The sequence below is a fragment of the Mandrillus leucophaeus genome, unplaced genomic scaffold (genome assembly GCF_000951045.1).
Source record: "Mandrillus leucophaeus isolate KB7577 unplaced genomic scaffold, Mleu.le_1.0 Scaffold64, whole genome shotgun sequence".
Taxonomy (NCBI): Eukaryota; Metazoa; Chordata; class Mammalia; order Primates; family Cercopithecidae; genus Mandrillus; species Mandrillus leucophaeus.
The window spans coordinates 6,107,373-6,126,198 of record NW_012106919.1 but is presented as its reverse complement, the minus strand read 5'-3'; the positions used below and the strand labels follow the sequence as shown (position 1 = coordinate 6,126,198).

The window sequence follows — 18,826 nt, the reverse complement described above, 5'->3', positions numbered from 1 at the left end:
ATTCCCAGTTAACAGAATTTTCTTTATAATATCCCAAGTCTAAGGGAACTGTCCAGTTAATTGAATCTGCCCAATCTGAGAATTTCCAAGAAGGGCAAAGACACTTTTCTGAAGTAAAGAGCTGCCTTTGACTTTGCAAGTCTCCACAGGGTATAACAAGACAAGCATCAAAAGTAATGATTCGGGGTGACTTTGACCTGGTTACATTAATAATGAGATGTGGGGTAGCTAAGGGAAAGAGAAGAGGAAAAAGGGACAGTCAGATTAAGATTTTTTCTTTAACATTACTTTGGTGGGGGTTGGTCCTGGGGTGACAGTTCATGACTTTTGTTTCTTCTAAGATTTTTGCTTTAAATCCTTCTCCTTTTACTCCTGAGATCAGGAGTTCTTGTGAACAAAGTACACCAGATGGAGGATAACAAACAGAGGAGCAAGCTGCCCCGAGTCAATTAAAAAGGTAATGAGCTATCGCTTCTCGGCCTTTTGGCTAAGATCAAGTGTAAAAGGTAATGAGCTCGGGTTTGGGTCCCACCTCTGAATTTATCAAGGGCTCTTGGTGGGACTCAAGATAAAAGAAACAGAGTCCCTGACTTCCCTATTCTTCCTCAAAGGCCATAAATGGGATGACTTCCTTTTCTTTTTCCCATTCAGGACATTCCCTTTTGAAGTGACCTATTCTTCCACATTTGAAACATTTGTTCGGCTCTCTTTCTCTCCTTATTTTTAAATTCCCTTGCTTTGCTTTTTCATACCATTTATATGGCCTAGCAAGTGGGGACTTAAATTCTTTACAGGTTTTGGCCCCTTGGGTATGTTGTTGTAGAGCAGAGGGCATGATTTTTGCTTTTTGTTTTTGCTTTTCTTCATCCCTTCTTACATACACTTTTTGGGCCTCCCTCAAAAGTTCCTGTATAGGCCAATCTTTCCAGTTCTCTATTTTTTTGTAATTTCTTTGTGATATCTGGCCAACTATTAGTGACAAAATGGAGCTTTAACATCCCCTGCCCAAGGGGATCCTCTATGTCTAAGCCTGCATATTTTCTCATCTGTTCCTTTAGTCTGTTTAAAAACTCCATGGGCCCTTCGTTTTTTCCCTGCTGTATATTAAATGCTTGGGAAGTATTTGGGGTTTGAGGCACTGATTCCCAAATCCCTTTAACCATCCTTTCCCTAAAGTCTTTCATGTTTTCTCAGTGGGCTGCATTGTCATTATCCCTTTGGGGGTCTTGGGCTGCAGGGATATTTTGACCGGGAGGATGTTCATGCTCCCAGACTACCACAGCAGTCCTGCAGATCATGGCTCTTTTCTCCCCCAAAAAGCAAACAATTAAGACACTTCCTCCGAGGAGAATGGGATCCCGGAGAAATTGTTAGAAACAAGTGCTTGATGCCACAAGGAAAAAACAGCACTTAGATAAAAAATTTCTCAGCAAGGCACATTTACTTCTGCAGAAGGGTGTTGCCTGTATCCCTCTGATTGCAAGAGCACACCAAGTGGGGTAGGGCAGGGGTTTTTATCCCTAACACAGTTCCTATTTCTGTGTCCTTTCCCCACTGGGTGGAGTCAGGCACAGTCTAAGCTGATCTGATTGACTAGTGTTTGAAATTGAGTAAGGCCAATTAGGTGGGAACAGAGAGGCTGTCCATTACCAACTAGGTGGGAAGGGTTATTTACAGAGTAAGAGGTTTGCTAGTTACAGATTAAGTAGAGAAACAAGTGCTCCTTACAGATTAAGCAGACAAAGAAGTGCTTGTTACTGGTTAAGAAAGACCAAGGAAGCTTTGAAGAGGAACATGTTATTTCTGGCAGGACTACGGTCAAAATTGCCACTTCTGTACTTCACACCCAACTGAATCTTTTCAACTGTGAGATTTTGGAAGAGAAAGAAATTCCAAATAGGATTAGATCTCCTCATATTTCAGTGGAGGACTCTAAGCCCTGGGAGGTTCTGGGTTGTGCCTGTCTCCTCCCTCCACACTTTTATCACCTAATCCCTAGCCCCTTGGACCTGTGCTCCAAACTCGGAGACACTGCTTGCTTCTTCCTGAGACCTCACTGTTACCTTTGCCTCACACACCTCACTTGTCCTTAGTTGCAGCAATCCCTGCATCCCACCTCACCTTCCTGCCTAACTTCCATCTCCTCTCTTTGGTGCCTCCACTTGCACCCTTATTACACCTTCTCACAGATTCAGGGGACAAACACAAAAAAGGAGTCAAGTGTCTAGCATTTTTTTTTTTTTTTTAAGATGGAGTCTTGCTCTGTTGCCCAGGCTGGAGTGCAGGGGTGCGATCTCAGCTCACTGCAACGTCCCTCTCTGGATTCAAGCGATTCTCCTGCCTCAGTCTCCTGAGTAGCTGGGACTACAGGTGTGCACTACCACATCCAGCTAATTTTTGTATTTTTAGTGGAGATGGGGTTTCACCATATTGGCCAGGCTGGTCTCGAACTACTGACCTAATGATCCGCCAGCCTCGGCCTTCCAAAGTGCTGGGATTACGCCCGGCCTCATTTTTACTATAAACTGACATTTGAGTGCCTCCCACCCTATCCTGGCCCCGGGCACCTGCTCAAACCATGATGAGATGATGAGCTTTGGTGGCTCGGACGCACTGCTGGGCGCCCTGTTCGTGAGGCTGCACGGCGGGGGCACCCTCCACTACAAGCTGGCCCTAAAGGGCAGCACAAGAGGGAGGCGCTTGGCCGCCGACTCCTCCAGTGGCTTCTACTCGTGGACGCGGATGTCCATGAGCTCCGTGTCCGCCTCGCCCAGCCACTTCTGGGGCGCCTGCTGCCCGGAGCACTGACTGGCTGGACACGCTGAGCAATGGGATGGGATGGGAGGGCAGAGTGGTGGCTGCGGCTGCGGCCGCGGTGCGCAGTGAGAAGGAGCAGCTGCAGGCGCTGAAGCACCGCTTCACCGGCTACATCGACAGGGTGCGGCAGCCAGTCGTGAACAACTGCAGCCTGGAGTGTGAGGCGGCGGCGCTGCGACAGCAGCAGGTGGGCCGCACTGCCACGGGCCAGCTGTATGAACGCGAGGTCTGAGAGATGCGCCGCAAGGTGCTGTACCTGGGCACCGCGCTATCTGCTGCGCCTGGAGCAGGAGCACCTGCTGGAGGACTTCGCACATGTGCATCAGTGCCTCCACATAAAGGCCCAGCAGCGCGAGGAGGCCAAGGATGTGGCCCACTCGCGGGCTTCTTGCGGGAGGCCGAGGCGGGGGGCGTGGAACTGCAGAAGAAGGCGCAGGCACTGCAGGAGGAGTAGCAGCTACCTGCGGCGCCACCATCAGGAGGAGGTGGGCTAGCTGCCCGGCGAGATCAGCGCTGCAGCGCCTGGCAGGCACAGGCGCAGGTGCAGGCCACGTTGGGGCACGCCCTCAAGTGTGGCGTGATGTAGGCGCATCAGCGCTGCAGGAGATCTGCGGCAGCTCAAAGGCCACGCAGTGCAAAGCACGCTGCAGTCCGAGGAGTGGTTTCCAAGTGAGATTGGACCGACTGTTGGAGGCAGCCAAGGTGAACACAGACGACATGCGCTCAGTGCAGGAGGAGATAACTGAGTACCAGCGTCAGCTTCGGGCCCAGACCACAGAGCTGGACGCACAGAAAAGCACCATGGACTCACTGGAGACGCAGCCCTCTGAGCTGGAGGACCCTTATCAGGCCGACATTGCCTCCTACCAGGAAGTCATTCAGCAGCTGGACGCCAAGCTGAGGAACACCAAGTGGGAGATGAGGGCCCAGCTGCGAGAATACCAGGACCTGCTCAATGTCAAGATGGCTCTGGATATAGAGATAGCCGCTTACAGAAAACTCCTGGAAGGTGAAGAATGTCAGATTGACTTTGGCCCGATTCCTTTCTCGCTTCCAAAAGGACTCCCCAAAATTCCCTCCACGTCCACTTACATAAAGGTCTAAAGCAAAGAGAAGATCAAAGTGGTAGAGAAGTCTGAGAAGGAGACTGTGATTGTGGAGGAACAGATGGAGGAGACCCAAGTGACTGAAAAAGTGACTGAAGAGGAGAAAGAGGCCGAAGACGAGGAGGGCAAGGAGGAAGAAGCAGGTGAAGAGGAGGAGACAAAAGGGGGAGAAGAAGCAGCAAAGTCTCCCCCAGAAGAAGAGGCCACATACCCAGAGAAGGAAGCCACGTCCCCAGCGAAGGAAGAGGCAAAGTCACCAGCTGGGGCCAAGTCCCCAGAGAAGGAGGAAGCAAAATCCCCAGCTGACGTCAAGTCCCCCGGGAAGGCCAAGTCCCCAGCAAAGGAAGAGGCAAAGTCACTGGCTGAGGCCAAGTCTCCAAAGAAGGCCAAGTCCCCAGTGAAGGAAGAAGCAAAGTCCCCTGAGAAGGCCAAGACTCTTGATGTGAAGTCTCCAGAAGCCAACACTCCAGCAAAGGAGGAAGCAAGGCCCTCTGCAGATCAATCCCCCAAAAAGGCCAAAAGCCCTGTCAAGGAGGAGGTCAAGTTCCCGGAGAAGGCGAAGTCTCCCCTGAAAAAGGATGCCAAGGCCCCTGAGAAGGAGATCCCATAGAATGAAGAGGTGAAGTCCCCAGTGAAGGGGTGGGAGAAGCCCCAGGAGGTGAAAGTCAAAGAGACCCCAAAGAAGGCAGAGGAAGAGAAAGCTCCTGTCACACCAAAAACAGAGAAGAAGGACAACAAGAAAGAGGAGGCACCCAACAAGGAGGCTCCAAAGCCCATGGAGGAGGAGAAGAAGGAAGCTGCCATCGAAAAGCCCAAAGAATCCAAAGTTGAAGCCAAGAAGGAAGAGGCTGAAGATAAGAAAAAAGCAGCCACCCCAGAGAAGGAAGCTCCTGCCAAGGTGGAGGTGGAGGAAGATGCTAAACCCAAAGAGAAGACAGAGGTGGTCAAGAAGGAACCAGATGATGCCAAGGCCAAAGAAACCAGAAAACCAGCAGAGAAGGAGGAGGCAGCAGCAGCACTGGAGAAAAAAGACACCAAGGAGGAGAACGCCACTGAGGTCAAGAAGCCTGAGGAGAAACCCAAGACAGAGACCAAAGCCAAAGACGACCCACCCTCTCAAAGGAACTCAGCGAACCTAAGGCGGAAAAGGCTGAAAAATCCTCCAGCACAGACCAAAAAGACAGCAGGCCTCCAGAGAAGGCCACAGAAGACAAGGCTGCCAAGGGGAAGTAAGGCAGGGAGAAAGGAATGTCTGGAACAGCCAAAGAAACTCAGAAGGGTCCCGGAGCTCAAGGATCGGAGTAATGCAATTTTCACTTTTTTTCTCTTTATGTAAGAAGAAACTGCTTAGATGACAGGGCCTCTCTCTTGAAACAGGAACTTCTGTTAGCAATATGTTAGCAAGAGAGGGCACTCCCAGCCCCCTGCCCCCACGCCCTCCCCAGGTGATGGATAATTATGTTATGATAGCTTATGTAGCCGAATGTGATACATGCCAAATGCCATACGTAAACACTTGACTGTAAAATCTGCCCCCCTCCTTTCCAAATAAGTGCATTTATTGCCTCTATGTGCAACTGACAGATGACCGCAACAATGAATGAGCAGCTAGAAACACATTATGCTTGAGATGTCTTAACCTATTCCCAAATGCCTTCTATTTTTCAAAGCAGTGGTCAAGCCCTTGCCCAGAGCTCTCTATTCTGGAAGAGTGGTCCAGGTGGGGCTGGGCACTGGCCACTGAATGATGCCAGGGCACACTTGCTACTGGAGTCCAGTTTCAATTGCTTCTGTGCAATAAAACAAAGTGCTTATAAAATGGATTAAAAAAGAAAAAAACCCTGACATTTGCCAGGGCTTCAGTGATGATCTAAAAGGCTACACTGTGTGTCTGTGGCCAGGTCCTACTGATGTTTAGCTTGGTTGTATCTAGATGATCACAGCAGAATTGCAGTATCAGTATGATTCCACAAACATTGCCACTGCCAGGCAAAGAGGTGGGTGTTCTCATAAAAGCAGTCTAATGTAATCAGCCACCAATGCATGCATCATGGCGGCAGACGTGCTCTTTTCCAGCCAAAAAGCCCGTCTCTGAGAGCTTGTTCTGTTGTCAGGTGGTATCTCCTCCAAGGCAAAAACTGAGTTTTCTTTTCCTCTTGGGCTTCCCACCCACAAAGCAGAGAGTTCAGACTTGACCCACGGTGCCAGTTCCTGTGTGAAGCCTGGGTTCCGGATGTGAGAGTCACTCACCTTGGAAGTCCCCCAAGCGGTAAACGCCTCTGAGAGAAGAAGGGGTACATGCTTGTTGCTAGCTGTATAATCATGTGCTTTTAGGGAAAAGAGCTTTGAGTCACCACATACTAGATACACAAATCTAGGCATGTCATTTCATGTCTTTGCATCTCAGTTTCCACATTTGTAAAAGAAGACAAATGCTTTGTTTTCAAGCCTATTGTGAGGTCAAATGAAGTGATGTGTGTCCAGGGTCTAACACAATGCCTGGCCCCTAGGAGATGCTCGACAAATGTCAGCTTTCCTCTCAGATTGCCTCTATGTGCCTGATAATGAGGCCAACTTAAAAGAATAAAAGAAGAGACAAAATAATAGAGAAGTTTCACCTTGGGAAATAAGCCAGGAAAGTTCAAGCTCAGGGCCTGGAGACTTCGTAGCAAATAAGTCATGGACTGTAGACTGAGAAGAACTAGGAAACTTTATATGATTCCTTAGGTATGCATTACTTTTCTCTGCTTTTTACTTTTGTTTTTGTTACCCTCCTCTTCCTAGTTATTTCTCAGGATTGCCTAAATAGAAAGCCAGCAGAGCCTGTGAGATTGTGATCTAAGAAGCTGTGATGTAGGGAGCAGGGGGAGACAGGGCCCTTCTCAGCTGTTGGGCTTGGGATATGAGCCCCAGAACACCAAGGAGGCGGCGCCTGCTGCCCAGAGTAGAGGAAGATAGACTGAGGCCCTAGCTCTGAGCAGAAAAGGTGGGAGACGTCGGCTCTCCTAGGCCAGGAGAGCGGCCACCATGGCTAAGTAGTAGGAAGTCTATGCAGCTCTCCAGCAAACTGCAAGAGCCCAAAAAGTGCTGGTTGTATGAATAACTGAACAAGCAGGTGAAAGAAGTGATGATGTAATGGAATTCAAGCTAAAAAAAACCCAGGCTTAAAATGTGAATTCTAATTTTTTCCTATTTAGTATCTGTGTGATCTTCAAAGCAACCTCTTTGGGCCTCAGTTTTGTCATGTCTGAAATGGTGAGGTACGGCCAGGTGCTGTGGCTCACGCCTGTAATCCCAACACTTTGGGAGGTTGAGGCAGGTGGATCGCTTGAGGCCAGAGTTCAAGACCAGCCTGGGCAACATAGTGAGACCCTGTCTCTACAAAAATAAAAATTTTTTAAAAATTAAAAAAATAAAATGGTGATCTGGGGGAAGGAGTTACAATCTGGCCTGCTCACTTAAACTCAAAAGTTTGTGGTGAAGGCTAGATGAGGTCACCAACAAAAAACCTACACCGAATGCTGGAATTTTCAGGACAGCATTGTGATGGTGAGGGTGGCCATAAGAACCATCTATGGGGAAAATCACTCAAAGGAAGACTTCTGGGATTTGGTTGAGCCCTGGCCAGATCCCACTCCAGGAGAGGGGGCAATCTCTTCACAGTCAGATGAGCTGATCATCTCAGGGCAACCCAGTGAAAGTATCCCTTTCTGGCAGCTTCCAGGGTTGCTTTTTTTCAAACGACGGTGGGCCAAAGTCCCTGCCTGCTGCTGCCACCCTCTGGCAGCAACCTGAGCCGCACTCTTGTCAATTTCACTGGTTAGAACACCTAACTTTTGCACATTCGTTTACATTTGCATAGTTTTTGTCAGTTTACACTTTTCCCCCCTCAAGAATGATGCCCTTTCATCCAAACAATATCCTTGTGGCATAAACATTTTTGTAGATGAAGAAACCAAGGTTTGGGAAAGGTAAATGGTTTGTCTAAAGAGACTCGGAAAGGAGATGAGATCAGGCTTTCTGATTCCAAGTCCTATGTTCTTTTCACTGTCACAGGGGCATGTCAGTTAGTTCTACTGCTATTGTTGCACTTCTCAAACTCTGACAGAAGCGGATATGAACATGGAGTTCTCCTGACCTCCTCTCTCACTCCATCCCTCCAACACATCTCCAAATTCTCTAGACCCCATCTGTACCTGCAGCTGCCTATGAGTGAAGGGGAGTAAGGACTACAGATACGAACAGGGCAGAGCAGCACCTGCTCTTCTCTGGGATTCAGACTGATGAAGGAGATGAGACAGATACCCAGGGACCTCAGGACCTGGGAGAAGTGCACATGGAATTCACCAGAGGTCAAAGGGACTCCAGCTAGGTGGTACCTGAGCTGGTCCTGAAGAGACAAACAGGAGGTAAGTTCACAAAGAGGTAGATGCAGGACCTTCCAGGCAGAGGAACTGGCAGAAGCCAGGCTTCAGTGCACTGAACCAGAGGATACCTGCTCTGGTTGGGCAGAGGAGGGAGGCAGGTGGTGAAGCTGGAGAGGGAGGGAGGTTGGGGGAGATCTCGGTAAGATGGAATTCATCCTGTTTTCTAAAGGCAGCAATAAACCAGCCATCCTGCATGTCTCCCATTTATTCACTTAACAAATATTTATTGTAATAGGCATATACTCTCCTTCTCAGGATAAGAGCAAAAGCATAACTTTGTTACATAATATTCATTTATTTCTTCAATGGATATTGACTGCCTACTTTCCTTGTGCCAGGTATTCTTCTAGGCCCTGGGGATGTATTTCTGTGGATATTGAACTTATGCTTTAGTGGGAAAAGCATAACAAACAAGAACAATAAGTAAAATAGAAGTATTTAGATAGTGACAAGTATTCAAGAGAAAAATAAAGTAGAAAAAGAGTCATGCAAATTGGGGACGTGCGTGGGGATTTGCTCTTTTGGAGAGCATGGCCACAAAGGACTGAGGGAGGAGGTGGCTCTCAGTAAAGGCCGAAAGCAGCAGTTTCCAACCTTCTTGGCACTAGGGGCCAGTTTTGTAGAAGACAATTTTTCCAAGGAACTGGGGGGGTTCGGGGAGAATGGCTTCAGGATGAAACCGTTTCACCTCCCATCATCAGGCATTAGACTCTCATAAGGAATGCAACCTAGATTCCTCAAATGCACAGTTCACAATAGGGTTCGCACTCCTTGGGGAAGCTAATGCTGTGGCAGAGTTCCTAACAGGCCAGGACCGGTACCAGTCTGCGGCGGGGGCTTGGGGATCCCTGGCCCAAAGGAATTGAGGAAGACAGACAGGCAAATACACAAGGAGGGACAGTCCAGGCAGGGGGAACTGCAGGAACAAAGGCCCTGAGGTGGGACCATATCTGGTGTGTGTGGAGCCAGAGGAGGAGGCCAGCATTGCTGGGGAGTGAGTGAGGGAAGGTGGAAGGAGAGGAGGCCAGAGAGGCCCAGGAGGAACAGGCAGGTCGAGTAGGAGGTCACAGCAGGCCTTGTTCAGAGTGGGAGCGAGTCAGTGCTGACTGCCATACAGTCTGGCTCTTTCTGCAGGGTTTTAACAATGGACAAGGAGTCTTTTCTGCAGTCTGGTCCTATAGATTTGATGAGGTGTGGGCAGTACAGTCAGGGGGCCTGGGAGGTCTAGCTCTTGGAATGCACCCAGGGACCTTTTAACACTCAGCATTCACCTGGCTGTATGCTGTCCTTCTTCCTGCTGCACCCACCCCACACACACTCAGGGGCATGAAACGGCTGCCTTGTTACATTCACAGAACCTGTGGGCCCGGCTCTTCACTGCTCTACTGTGTGTGGAGTGATGCGGGGAACACTTGAATGGCCAGGGTGATGCAAATGGCTGAGAGCTGGGTGGGCTGGGGCTCCGAGCGTGAGTGGTGCCTCCGAGAGAGTGGCCTCACTTGCATGCCTGGGGCCTGTGCCTGGAGGCTGGAGGATAGTCACCCAGAGCACCCCACAAGGCCTCTCCATGAGACTAGGCTCCTTGCAATGTGGAAGCTTCCTGCTTAGGAGTATCCAGAAAAGGGGCCGCAGCGAGCATCCCAAAAGCCACAGGTGGAGTGGGCCTGGCCCCTTCTGACCCAGCCTTGGGAGGCCATAGCGTCCTCCCACTGCACTCACTTGGTTGGAGGGGTCACAGAGCCCAGATTTTAGCAGAGGAGACGTTGACCCCACCTCTTGATGGGAGTGTGTAAAGGAATTGGTAGCCTCTTAAAAATACCACTACAAGCCGGGCTCACACCTGTAATCCTAACACTTTGGGAGGCCAAGGTGCAAGGATCACTTGAGCCCAAGAATTTGAAACCAGCTGGGGCAACAGAGCAAGATCCCATCGCTACAAAAATAATAAATAAATAAATAAATAAATAAATAAATATTAAAAAAATAAAATAGAAGACTCAAGCAACCTCAAACGCTGTGCCCACATGAAAAGGCATCCTACCTGGGTGTCTCTGAACCTCAGATAAAAAAGCTCTGCAGGAGGTTCCTGGGAAGGAGGCTATATCCTCGCCCCCCTTCCACCAAGGGCTATATCTGTAAACATGTAACTAATTCCCCATGGGGGACAGGGCAGTGTTGTGTGCCACACCTGTGCCAAATATGTATTAATAAACTCTGGACCATATTGGCAGCTTTGTGGTTTTCCATAGTCTTTTGCAGCCTGCAAAACATTTTCCGATTAGAAGCCCCCGCTGTTTTATCTATTACATGTGACACTGAATAAGCCTCTGCATATCCACTGGGGGTTGGTAAGTAACATCAGAGCGTGCAGCGAGGGGAAAGGAATTAAAAAGGGAGCTAATGTCATCCGTGGGGAATAGCTGAGGAAGGAAAAAACCACTCTGGAAGAGAGGGGTTGCAGAAGGATTTTTTGCAATGTATTATGACCACTCAAGGCAGGCACACATGTGTGTCTGTTGTCCCAGCCTCAACATGTAAAATGAAACTCCAAAGAATGTTATACCATGGGGTAGCTGGGAGGGTGGAGGGAAGGAGGGAAGGAGGGAGATTTTTATTTCCCAAAGCAGTTTGATTTTCTGAGAGCCATATGCTTGCTTTTCTTTTTCCCAAAAAGCCCACAGTGGCATGTGGAAAAAATTTAGAATTTTATTGGCTTTCAGGGAAGAGGGAATTGGAAACGTTAGATAAGTAGGTATCACATGGAACAGTATTTCATAGCACTCCCCCAGGCCTGTGGGTGAACGCCACGCTATAAAGCTGCAGAACTATGGACAGAAATGCAAAACTGAGATGTGGCAAGAGCTGTGGGCTGGGGACAAGATGTGGGCTCCAGTCCCTGCTTTGCTGCTTAACTCCACCAAACCACTTCGCTTTTCCTGAAATATGGGGGGAAGGCAATATTTGCCCTGTTGATGTTGTAAAACCAATGTAAGTATGTAAGAAGGCCCTGAATGTGGTGTCTTGGCACTCAAAAGGGACAGTCACATGTCAGGTATTGCTATCTATGAGGATGTAACCTACAACCCAACCTAAGCTAAGGTATTCATTGGTCCACTTTTTAAGCAAACACATTAATTAAATGCTGTATGAGAATACTTTGTAACTGGCGGAAACTCAACTGAAAATACCTCATGCAAAAATAGGAAAATGATTAGCTCATGTGTTAATTCATCCAATCAGTAAGTTGACAACACTCTGCTGAGTACCTGCCACTTGCCAGCTGCTGCTCTAGGAAGGGTGCATGTTCTAAAGGGGAGATACAGATAACAATAACCACATATACACTGAGAAATAAAAATGAAATCCCAAGTCCTCCAACCAACTGAATGGACCCCTGCCTGGCCAAAGAGACCTCAGAGAAACCTTAAAAACTGACTTCCCAGCCATGACAGAGTGGGAAGTCAGATACATCTCCTTATACCCTCTTCTGCTAACTACTATTAGGCTTTTTTCCCTAAGGGTTAAACAGAAACCAGCCCTGTTTCAATACAACAACTGATCAGTGTTCCTTCCTCATTAGAGACCACTGACCATGGGGTGGTTTTGGCCAGTCTACAGAGGTTGCACACAGAGGGCCTTTGTGTCCCCTGCTTCACCTTTTGACTTATAGAGCCTAACTGTAATACATTTAAATGTTGAGTTTCCACCCCAGAGTGAACACGGGGTGCAAGCTGCACACGTTAGCCTGCTATGCATGCCCACGCCTCCCCTTTGTGACTATTTATAGCTCCTCCTATAACCTGTTGATTATGTATATTTGACCCCCCTCCTCAGCATAAATCCTTGTCTTATTCTTCCCACCCTTAAGTCCTTGCTTCTGGCTTCTGGCCAGAGGCTACACTTCCAGCCTGTCAGAATGGTCACCTGCAGAAAAATACAGCTGTCCTTTCCAAATTTATGAATCTTGTCATTCTTCAGTTGACAATATATAATTTTTTCAGGTGGTTGTAAGTGCTATAAATAAGATAAAGCAAGGCAAGGGAATACAGAATTATAAGGAAGTGCTGTTGTAGGAAGGAGGGGTCAAGGATGGCCTAACGGAAAAGGTAACAATAGAGCAGAACCCTGAAAGAAAGAGAGAGCAAACCATGCAGCTATCTGGTGGAAGAGCATTCCAGGGAGATAGATCAGCAAGTGCAAAGGCCCTGAAGTGGGAGCTAAAATGCTCGTGAGGATGTAGTGGGCTGAGCGAGGGCTAGAGTGGTAAGAGAGGAGGACGGGGGAGCAGCCAGGCCATGCAGGGCCTGAGAGTCATGGTGAGGATCTTGGAGTTGGATGGGGAGCTGTAAGGGGGTTCTGAGCAGAGTAGTAGTGTGATCCAACTTATGGTTTTAAAAGGATCTCCTGGGCCACTTGTGGAAGCAGGGAGACCAGTGTGAGGGCTACTGCAGTAGTCTGAGCAAAAGGACTAGGAAGGTAACAGCAGACATAGAATGAATTGGATTCTGAATATTCTCAAAGGCAGTGCTGGTGGGATCTTCTTATGGATTGGATGTAGAATGTGGATGCACAACAAAGGTGTAGGAGTGGTTCAGGCACAGCTGGATCCATGCACTTGAATAATAAAATTGGGACTCTTCATCTTTCCATATCTCTTGTCTGTGCTTTCTTCCGCATTGGCTTCATTTTCAGGTAGCCTCTCCCCATACAGTGAGGAAGATGGCTTCCAGCACCTGGCTCAACTCTGGGAGTGCTCAGAAGAGCAAGGAAGCTTTTTGTTCACAAAGTCTTCAATAAATGTCCTCTCTAGCCTCATTGGCTTGAACTGGGTCATGTGCTCAGCCTGAACCAATGAGAATAACAGGGAGGTGGGGGAGTGGGGTGGAATTATGCTGACTGGGTTAGGCCTAAGCCACAGCCTTCATTCCTAGAGTTCTGGGTAGTTGGCTCCCTTGAGTAAATGGGGAGATGTGGTGATGGAAAGAAAGCCAAGGGTGGTTATTGAGAGAAGGAGGGCTGGGTGTAAGCTGGCCACCACAATGTCCAATGCATCCAGAGAAAGTTTAATGAAGGGCATCTAATGTGAATGGAAAGGAGGGTACTCATAAGAATGCAATTTGGTGACCTATTACATGTGAAGGCTGAGGGAGAAAGGAGGCTGTAGATGGTTCCAGAATAATCTAGGCAATTATGTTAATAGAAATAGAGACTATGGGATTCAAAGTATGCGTGGGTTGCAAAGGAGTGAGATGAGTTAAATTTTACGATGTAAAAAAAAAAAAAATTTACAATGTAAGAGAGACAGACACAGAAATGATTAACCACAAGTCAGGGCAGTGCCAAATAGGCGTTAAATGAGAAGAATAAGCACAATGCTCAGGGGAAACTATAGCTGTGGTGCCTGCAGGTCATAGATAGAAGGACGGGCATTGGCATCTGGCTCTGAACAAATCAAAAGTGAAGTTTGAAGGTCTTTGACTAGGAGCACTTAATTATCCATGGCCCTCAACCCCTTGACGTCCCCAGCATCTTTGCTGTTGTTTGCTTCACCTCCAGTCTGTGTACCAGAGCTGCTAACAGGAAGTCCATCTCACTGCGTGGTTTCCCTTCTTCCTTCTTGCCCCAGGCACAGCCTTCTGTTTAAGCAGTGAAACAGCAAGGGAAAGAGTTACCTGCCGCTGAGGTGCAAAAGAGTACTTTGTCTGGCTGCAGATGGAAGACTGGGTGATTTGGTTTCAGGAGAGGAGCCTGTGGAAAGGAGGGGAAGCCCGGCTGAGGCCTTTTTTTTTTTTTTTTTTTTGAGACAGAGTGTCACTCTGTTGCCCAGGCTGGAGTGCAGTGGAGTGATCTCAGTGCTCTGCAGCCTCCGCCTCCTGGGTTCAAGTGATTCTCCTGACTCAGCCTCCTGAGTTGCTGGGACTACAGGTGTGCGCCACCACACCTGGCTAATTTTTGTATTTTTAGTAGAGACGAGGTTTCACCATGTTGGCCAGGCTGATCTCAAACTCTTGACCTCAAGTGATCCACCCACCTCAGCCTCCCAAAGTGCTAGGATTACAGGCGTCAGCCACCGCGCCTGGCCCCAGCCCAGGACTCCTAAAGGAGAGGCAAAATCTAATCAGCACAACTTCTCCCAAAGACTGGTAGGAAATCTATGGAGAAAGAAATACTCTCCTGTCTGCTGAGAAAAAGGAAAGAATTAAACAAGAATGTGCTGCGTCGGTTAAAGCTTCCCAGGAAAAGATAAGGGTGGTGAAAAATCAGAATTAGATCATGCCAGCCAAAGCAATTAAGGAGAATACGATGTGCTTTTACAAATATCAGGGGGAAAGAAGATTACGGAGAGGAAATAAGACTTAATAAATGCAGAGGACCATGAAATTAATGATGACCACAAATGGCTAAAATACCCAATTCATTTTTTGTTAGCCTTTAACTAGGAAAACAAAGGAAAGAAATTGAGCAATTAAAGAGTAAGGACCCCAAAAAAAGTAAGAACAATTTGAGAGAAGAGTTAAGTAGACACTGGCAGGGAGGAGGTGTCTGCACCCTGTGGCCCTCAAACTCTGCAGGCACCTTCCTGTGACATAACCGTCATGGGCTCAGGGAACAGCCCAGCCCCGCATTGGCACTGGGCTGGTGGGCAGGATGCCTGAAATTCTGAGTGCCACCAATTGACAGAACTTCCCCACTTTCTGGGGAAAGAGAGTGAGCGAGGAGGGGAGAATGGGAAGGAGAACCAGGCCAGGGTCTTCAGAGAATAGTGACCTTGGAACCATCATGACTGCTCTAGGATAAACAGAGAGGCAGGTTCCACTGGGCTTCCACATCACCCCTCTCTTCCCATTCCTTCTCTCTCCTTCTGCCTCCAGCGCTCACCACCCTGTGTTCAGTGCACATCTGTTGAGTTCTTCCCTATGAAAAGTGCACTGACAAGATTGTCACGCTTCATAAGAAATGGAAGGAAGTACAGAGCATGTTGAGGGAACAAAAATGGCTTGTCCTTTTTTTGCTTGAGGGGAGATCACATTGGTTTCTGTGACTTGCAACCAAAAGTCCTACTCATAAAGCCCTGTTCTACAACAGGCACTGGGGATACAAAGATGTGAGACACAGTGCTGCTCTTAATGAACTCACAGCCCAGGAAGGAGACATACACACACACACACCTTTGCAATATGGTGTGGTGCACGCAATAATGGTGGATGTATGGACAAGGTGCCTTGCCAGCTCAGAGGAGGAGTGAGCAATGTTGCTCCCATAGGCCAGTGAAGAAAGCTTCTAAGAGTTTCTTGTGCTTGCTCCTGAAGGATGACTAGAATTTGGACAACTGGCAAAGGTGCACTCTTCAGACAGCAGGAAGCCAGTGTGCAGAGGCCAAGAGGCACAAAGCGCCTGTAATATCCAGCATATAAATCATTCCTTTTTCTTTCTAAATCTTTCCAGCTAAACCCTCTGGCTGCCTAAAATTCCCTCATAATTCGGATATTTCTTGCTAGAGAAAGAGTTGTAGGAATAGGTTCAACTTTTGGCTAACCTCAAGGATTAGGCCACTTTCACGTCCCTTAATTGCATTACAAAAGAAAACTGAAATGTGAGGACACTGCTTACCCAAAGCAATAGGTAACTGCTGGTGGCCGTTGTGACAGTGACTGGCTACAGTGGGGAGCTGGGGAAGTACGCGGTCTCGGGGAAGGCAGGGCCAAGGAGGCCAAGTCCTATTCTCTACCTCAGCAGCAATGGGAAGCTGCTGAGAGGTCTAAGCAGCAGGTGACAGGGTAGGTTCGAATTTTTAAAAAATCACTCCGGTTTCGATGTGTATATAATTTGGAGTGGGTCATGTGATGTGAATACAGGTCCAGGTGACAGATGAGCCTGGGGCTTGGATTAGTGCAGAGGCAGTGAAGACAGAAAAAAAAAAAAAAAAGGGCAGGATGTAGTGATGAGTTGAATATGATGGTGTGGAGTCAGGATATGGAGAGGAAGGTATCAAATGGAACACCTTGGGGTTTGGGATCACGTATCTGGATGGGGATGCACTAACTAAGATGGAAAGCCCTAGAAGAGTACCCATGGTGAGCCTCACCCAACCCTTAACTCACCTTGTTCTTGCATGTAGATGTGCCCAAGGGGCCATTGGAGGTACCACTGCTGCCACCATCACCCTGATTGACCCACAAACTGCTAGTTTGACAGTCAACAGGCCATGTCATGTCCAGCTCCCCCAATGGAGTGACATGGCACTGTCAGACAATGTGGCCTTGGTGTTTTAACTTTTGTCATTCTGTATTGTGTTTACTAACTTTTGGGGATGGAGATGGGGGTGGAGTGAAGGAGAGGCTAATAATTAAGATAAAAGAACTAAAAGGAGCTTCGACTTGGCAAAAACATATTGAAGAGTTACATGATCAATCAATCATAAAGTGTTGAAATTGGGAGGAAACTTAGTTAAAAAAATAATCTTTTCCAGAGCAGTTTTGACAGTAGTTCAAATACCCTCTGCTTCAGTGTTTCCAGTCCTAGGAGCAAACTGTCTCAAAAAGCAGCCGGTTCCATTGTCAGAGGATTCTGATAGAAGGAGATAGGGTTTTCTTGTATTGAATTGAAATTTATCTCTGAGCAACTTCCATTCATTTGTCTTGGTTCCATTCTCTGGAGGGAGAGTAGGTCAATGTCCCTTTTAAAATGTGGTGCCCAGAAAGCAACACAGAACTCCAAATGTGGTCTGATTTAGTTAAAGCCCTGTGGGGAATTTAGAGGGGGAATAAAAATAAAGCCACGAGTTAACCAGCTTTAAAAAATGACTGTCATAGAAAGCTCCCATAAGCGGAACCTTAGAATCATAAACTAAAGGGAGCCTTTGAAAACACCCAGCTGGTTTGTTTCCTTGCAGAGGAAAATCACACCTAAACCTGTCTAACCCAGAGATACTGACCTATTTTTTAAGACCTCTAAAAGCAAGGGTTCCACTGATGTTTATTGCAGAGAGATTTCTTACAAATCAATCATTATAAAATATCTTCAAATCAGTGTTTTCTAGTAGACTAATTTGTTTTTACATTTTCCTCTTTCTCTTGCTATTATCTTTCCGACCACATAAATTGTCTTCCTAATGAAGCCGCTTATTGTATCATATTCTGGGAGTGTATGTTCATCTGCTCCTGTAGTGTTTCAGCTCCTACTGCATTAATTAACTGCGCTTCCTCTATTATTTTCCTCTTTTTTGCATGCGATCCATGGCATTTATCCTTATATTGTTGCATAATGCTTTGTGCGATGGATGTGTTCTCAAAATCGTGTGCAAATCTAATCTTCGCAAATTGAGTCTCTTCAATCAGAAGTGCCTTCCAAATGCATTTCAAATGTTCATTATCGAAAGTCACTCTGTGGGAGTTGGCTTGGTAGAACAGAAAACACAGGACCTTTGGGTCTTCTTCTTACAAGCTGCGTGATCTTTACTGGTGACTTAATCTACTTGAGCCCTAGTTTCTCATCCATGAAATGGGGATAAAAATGCCTCTTCTCAATATGTTGTTGCAGACAATAAATAAGCTAAGAAAAAATTAGTGCAACTTAAAAAATAGATGTCTTCTTATCTTTAAAGTGAAGAGTCCTCTTTAAAGACAATAATAGTCTCAAAAGTCTATTTTGCAAGTTCAGATGTTTTCGCATCACATGTTTTTAAAGGAGAACACAAGCATATATTGACTTTGCTGTCTGGCTGTGGCAGCTTTCTACCAAACTTCTTGGATTCACACCTCCAGAACCCCATCTTGTCTGGGCTGACTTTCTCATTTGCAGAGGTGAACATCTGCAGTGTTCGTGGCCATCTTGCTGTGTCCCTGCTTTTACCACTATGCTTGAGTTCTTGAAGCTTAAGTAACTTAAGCTTAAGGGATGTAACATCCCTTCTGTTTTCATTATCATTTAAATATCTCTTTCTGAATATCCTAACCTGCTCATTTCCATGTTATTTGAATCCTTTTTGCTTCCCCAAGAATCACCCATCTCTCCTACCTGACTCTGAGTTCCTCGAGACATCATGTCCACAGGCCAAGAGTAGTATATGAATGAATGGCTAATGACCCTCACGAGAAGTTCTTTCTATAGCCTGACACATCAAGCAATTCACTTCAACTCTCTGAGATTCCATTTTCTCATCTGTAATATTAGGATATGCAATGATATCAGTGGTTTCCAGGAGGCTGGGGTGCCTTCTCCTTGGGGGTCTATGGTGATAGAAATGGAGCAATGTTTTTAAAAGCTCAAAAGAAAGTGTGTGTGTTGCCAGTTAAGGCTATGTTGGCTAATATGAACACTGTCTCTTGCTCTGGTTGAATGATGTCAACTCTGCGGGTATCGTAGATAAAATCATGTTGCTTAGCATGTGTATCCATCAAGATTCTTGGCTGCATGCAATAGAAACTAAGTCTAGTTGACTTAAGCAGAAAATAATTGCTTCGGGAAAATGTCTGC

The 18,826-nt window shown here is 47.0% G+C and overlaps 1 pseudogene; it reads left to right on the top strand.

Moving 5' to 3' along the window:
* The first annotated feature begins 2,586 nt into the window (after positions 1–2,586).
* Positions 2,587–5,350, top strand: LOC105554380 (annotated as a pseudogene).
* Positions 5,351–18,826: the final 13,476 nt, after the last annotated feature.